This window comes from Felis catus, chromosome B1, assembly GCF_018350175.1.
Source record: "Felis catus isolate Fca126 chromosome B1, F.catus_Fca126_mat1.0, whole genome shotgun sequence".
Classification (NCBI taxonomy): Eukaryota; Metazoa; Chordata; class Mammalia; order Carnivora; family Felidae; genus Felis; species Felis catus.
This window is the reverse complement of record NC_058371.1, coordinates 156,912,229-156,918,090: the sequence shown is the minus strand read 5'-3', so window position 1 is coordinate 156,918,090 and position 5,862 is coordinate 156,912,229. Positions and strand designations below refer to the sequence as shown.

The 5,862-nt window shown below is 34.7% G+C and overlaps 1 pseudogene; it reads right to left on the bottom strand.

The window, feature by feature from the left end:
* Positions 1-450: 450 nt before the first annotated feature.
* LOC111560300 lies at positions 451-549 on the bottom strand (annotated as a pseudogene).
* Positions 550-5,862: the final 5,313 nt, after the last annotated feature.

Below are 5,862 nucleotides of genomic sequence, written 5' to 3'. Positions count from 1 at the left end.
TTTTCAGGTTTGACATCTAGACCCATGTTCAAATTTCACCAACCCACCGCAGCAACTGGAGCAAACTCTCTGGACCAAGTTTTTATCAGTCTTGACTGAAGATTTAAGGAACACAAGGCAATGCTCGTTTGCACTCAAAATTCTTGTTTGTCAAAGTTTCTTCATCTATCCTTGGACTTCTCTTTGAATTTTTAGCTCATCTAAAGCCTAGTTTTACTAAAACTCTGTTTTCAACCTGTCTTTCTTTTGTTTTTCCTTTTTTGTCTTTCCTTTCATGAGCACACCAAAGTAGTGAACCTTCAACTTTATTTTATTATTTTATTTTATTTATTGTCTTTCCTTTCATGAGCACATGAAAGTAGTGATCCCTCAACTATATTTTATTTATTTATTTATTTGATTGTTTGTTTATGTATTTTAATGAATGAATGAATTTTTATTCACTTTTTAAAAAATATGGAACATGAATTTGGGTGTCATCCTTACTCAGGGGCCATGCTAATCTTCTTTGTATCCTTCTATTTTAGTATATGTACTGCCAAAGTGTGCACTCAATTTTATTTCTTTTAATGAAACATGTTGTTATTTAATTTTTTTTTTGTTTTTCTTTTGCAATTTGAGCTCCTACCTCCACCTATTCCCAGAGGCCCTGGTATTCCACCCTAACCGATGTCATAAAAACATTTTCCTTAACAAGAAAATTCTCCCTCGTGAGCAACTTTGATGCTAGCTGTGAAAACAATAATGCACTCACCATTTGTTTCATGATTCTGACCACTCTAACTCTGAAGCCTTTGGGGAAGTTACTTAACACGGTGTTAGCTTTCACGAAATAAATATTGTATAACAGCAACCTCAAAATGTTCCTGAGAAAATGAAGTGGAATAAGGAAGATTAAGTCTAATAGAATGAATGAACTTCATCAACAGTCATTTCCTTCCTGCTGATCTCCTGCAACCTTTCCTTATGCCTTTCTCCCAGCTATTAAAATCAATCTAGAGTGTTTCTTCATCTTTAAAATAAATGTTACACAGTATCAACAGAGCTTCCTGTTATTTAAAAATAACTTTTTCTTATCATCTTATTGCCTATTAGCTTCCACCCCAGTCTGTGGATATGCCTGATTTCATATATAATGTAACCTATTCTCTAGGTATAAATGCATGAAAGTAGGGAGATTTCCTTCATTCTATTTTTATCCTGTACTCCTAAACTCTTGAAAAAAGAATCATACCCTAGAGAACAATTTTAATTTATTCTGTTAAATTGACCATGTACAGCAATCATGCCATAGTGTGTGTAAAGACAGTGAAATTTTATTTTTTTTCACAAATAAAAATTATACTCTACAAGGGTATAAGAGAATGTCTTTGAAATAGTTAAAGTTAAAATAAAGCTATCTTATCAGGCACAAGATATTTCTTGGTTTGATTTTGGGTTTTAGAAAAATTTGTACAGATTATTATAATTAACACAATTATAATTATAATCAAAATAATTGCTATGCTTGTTCTCTGTAAATTTCAATGAAGTGATGGAATTTTTAAATCTTTAGGCTTTGATTAAATGTATTTAGCTTTTTTGTACTCCCTACATCTGTATTACTATGACCTATTCAAAGTAATCCAGAAGTTAAAAAGTCATGTGAATTAAAGATGTGTACAGCAAGAAGTCAGGAAAAGAAAATATGAAAGATATGTTGTCCTTAACATCCCATGCCTATTGTATGAATAGGAAATGTCATCTGCTTGGAATTACAAAAGGTGTTGAGGTATCAAACAGAATTATCCTGAAATATCTGCCAGAGTGAGGACACCCCCTGTTGCTGTTGCTGTTCCACACCACTTCCATCAGAGGAGAGAGATCGGCGGGACTAGAAATGAGGAAATAATAAAAAAGCACATGCGGACAATGTTTCTTACTTCTCTGGGGGGGGGATAAAAAGTAATCGCATGACGTAGAGTTATGAAAAGGGTAAACAGTGGGTGGAAATTTTCTTTAAATATTTAGTATTGTGAATGCCTGAGGTAGTGTTTACCTTTAACCTTTATTATATTAAATTAATAAGAAGGACATGCTCTAACTTCAGACACAATTTTGCATCTCCAGATACGATTTGGGGGCTTACCAATTCGAAAAAGTGCAATGATAGGTAAATATAAAACTGCCGCAGATTTGCCTTTTTTTTTTTTTTTTTTTTTTTTTTTTTTTGCTAATGTTAACACTAATTTGCTCCCATGTTTGATTTGACTTCCATTTGCAACAGGTTATCTATACTTGCCTCCAAGCTCCATAGGCATATGGGATTCAGAAATGGCTGATCAAATAATTTCATTTCCAGCCTGCATTTAATTCAGAGATGTGACTGTGACCTAATTTGTTCCAATGAAACAAAATCTCTAGAGCTACTGGACAAAGCACAATTATTTATGTATGTGTTTGTTTACTATTGCTGAGAGGAGTAATATGCTCAAAGGAGAGTTACTGTGCAAAAAGGGAGCATGGCTTTGCCTCCAAAACCAAGGGACCAATGCTATGATTTTGTTTTTCCACTTTTCTACAGAGTCCATATTGCATCTCCATCCACTACCAAATTCTCAATGACAATTGAATCTTGAAAGCCTTAAGAGCCAATAGGAAGGGTTACTTGCACTGTCACATGTAAGAGATAGAATTCCCTTGAATGGTTCACCCAAAACTGGCAAGTGAATTAGAAGGTATCAGAGATAGTATCTTAGTAAAAGTGTATAGAAGATATACACAGTTTAATTTTGAGAGAATATGCAAAAATGTCTTTAGAATATTGAATAACATATGATTTTATTGATGCAGCAGGTTTTTGTAATTTCAAATAATTTATTTTTTAATTTATTTTTTAATTTTTTTAATGTTTATTTTTGAGAGAGAGAGACAGAATGTGAGTGGGTTAGGGGCAGAGAGAGAGGAAGACACAGAATCTGAAGCAGGCTCCAGGCTCCGAGGTGTCAGCACAGAGACCCATGTGGGGTTCGAACCCACAAGCTGTGAGATCATAATCTGAGCTGAAGTCGGATGCTCAACCAATTGAGCCACCCAGGTACTCCTCAAATAATTTATTTTTAACATCTCTTTCATGTGTGTGTGACTACCAACATGTTCAGAATTCCTGTCCATTTCTTTCTAGTTCTTATTAAATTAGTATTATGAAAATTGTGGAACAGTGGAATACTCTTGGAAATAGTTATATAGTCATAGTCCATGTGAATAAATTTTGGACAATGCAAGACATATTTTGGATGAAAGCAAACTCCTGAAGTTGATTGTTACCAGAGGGAAAAAAAAAGAAGAGGGGTGCCTGTGTGCCTCAGTCGGTTAAGTGACCGACCTCGGCTCAGGTCATAATCTCGGGGTTTGTGAGTTTGAGTCCCATGTTGGGCTCTGTGCTGACAGCTCGGAGTCTGGAGCCTGCTTCAGATTCTGTGTCTACCTGTCTCTCTGCCCCTATCCCGCTCGCATTCTGTCTGTCTCTCTCAAAAATAAATAAATAAACATTAATTTAAAAAAAAAAAAAAGAAGAGAAATCCATTTCCAGAAGAATAGATACATATCAGATGGTAAGAACTAGATTATTTTGCTTTGGAATAACTGAGTACTAAGTGCTAGGGACTGGAATAATTTTTTTTTAGTAGAAAATACCCATTCTGACACAATCGTTACTTCTGATAATTATTCTTCAATACCTTCAGCCATACACTTAACCTATTGGAGAATTAAATGGAAATGCTATAGGAATCATTATCACTGCATCTTTCACATTTTTGATGATAGCTTAATTTTTGGAGTTTCCAAAGAAACAATATTATTCTGTTATTGAGAAAAAATTACACAGGATGAAATGCACAGATCTTATGCATACAACTGATGAGTTTTTGTAAATGCATATACCCAAGCAATCATCCCTCCAAGTAAGATATAAAACTTTTCCATCTCCCAAGAAATTTCCATCATTTCCTTCCAATTATATCTTTGAGCAACTCTCTAGCATCCTACTTCATTCATGTCATAGCAAAACTTCTCTAGATCTGGGAAACCAAGGCTATTTGTTTTTTAATTCCAGAGTTTTGTGATTCTTACTCCAATTTTCCAAATCTCCCTCATCATCCCTTCCAGTCCCACCTATCCCACCTCACTTAGGAAAATTATATTCTGATCTATCATCCAAAATTAGTGGTGCCTATATTTAAGGAGGCAAATGATGTGATGGTATGTAGCTTTCAGGAAATACATTGTTTTACAGAATAGATATACAATCTTCCAGTCTTTGCTCAGGAACCTGTGGCTATTTAGATATACGAGCTGGATGCCATTGTAATCTATTGATTAGTATAAGCTTTACTCTTGTCAAGTGATAAATGAAATTTGACCCTAGTTTACCTCAGGGTAAGGCCAAAAGAATCGTAAAGAAAGCTGCTGGTAGTATTTCTGTCTCTAAATATACTATTTGAAATAAATATGGCAGTTCACTCAGGTTGAGTACAATAAAAAAGGAATAGATATTATGTGGGTAATATCTCTAAAAGAAGAGATGATCATCATGCAGAAACAATACGTATCTATTTATCACCACAAAATTATTCAGACATTTATTAACTATTTGGTGCTGACAAACTCAAGTGGACATTTCAATTAATTCAAGATTTGGGGAACAAAACTTATTGCAAGGACTCCTCATTTGGAGGAAATCTGAGTACAGTGTTGAAATAACATCACAAATAAAAAATTGATAGAAAATGGTTATATATGGAATGTTATTTATTCAACTCAACATAGACATGATTTATTCAATTTAACAAATGTGTAATTGAGTTTCTACTTATACATATGGTTGTGTGCTTAATGCTAATTTCATATGTGGTTACACAAAAAAATATTATTGACACCTTTATTAGGCTACAGTAGGTGTTGTAGATAGATACTGATTTTACGGAATGCCTTCTTAATCTCCTGTAAGGAAGGCACAAGCGCACCAAACATTCCCATCTATTTCTTACACATTTTTCAGGTCCCATGCAATTAGGTCAGGCCAAATTACTACTCTAGTCAATGGGCTAGGGCAGAAGTGACTTGTTTTGCTTTTAGCCAAAGGACGTAAAAGCCAGTGTGTACTGCTCCCACTTTTTCCTCTCCTAATGAGGCAACCCATTTCTGATATATATGATTTCTGATATATGTGATCTATGATATATGACATACACACAATACACACCCATTCAAATTCCCTGTATGCTCAATTATGCTTTTCTCATTCCCTTACAGTTGTTACTGAGAACATTTCTTAGAAAAAAATTTCCTACATGAAAATCTCTGTCATTGAGGCTGTTTCCTAGGGAACTGGACTGGATCAAGGCATCTCTGTTCACTGTCCTCTTCTCCCACTTTATCGCAGGCTTCTCCCTGAATCACAGCACCCAGCGACATTAGCCTTTGAAAGATTTCAATTTCTGGGGCTTGCAGTTGTTTTCTGTTTTTTGCCCCAAAGATTTTCTCTTTTTGTTCACATAGCTAAAGCATTTTCAATGTTCAGGCTTCCGTGTGCTCTTCCAAAATAGCCATCTTGACCATCTTGCACTTGCTTACAAGCCTTGAATGGCAGGATGCGCCTGTCTTCTGTTCACATCATGTCTCTAACACTTTATCCATCTCTGATTTCTTATTAGGACTGTATGTTTGTAGCAAGTGAATTAATACTCTATAAAATAAGTTTTTTATGAAACATATATCATTCAACAGAGGCACTGTTTTTTTTTTTTTAATGTTTATTTATTTATTTTGAGAGAGAGAGAGAGTGCAGAGGGAAAGGGGCAGAGAGAGAGAGATGGAGAG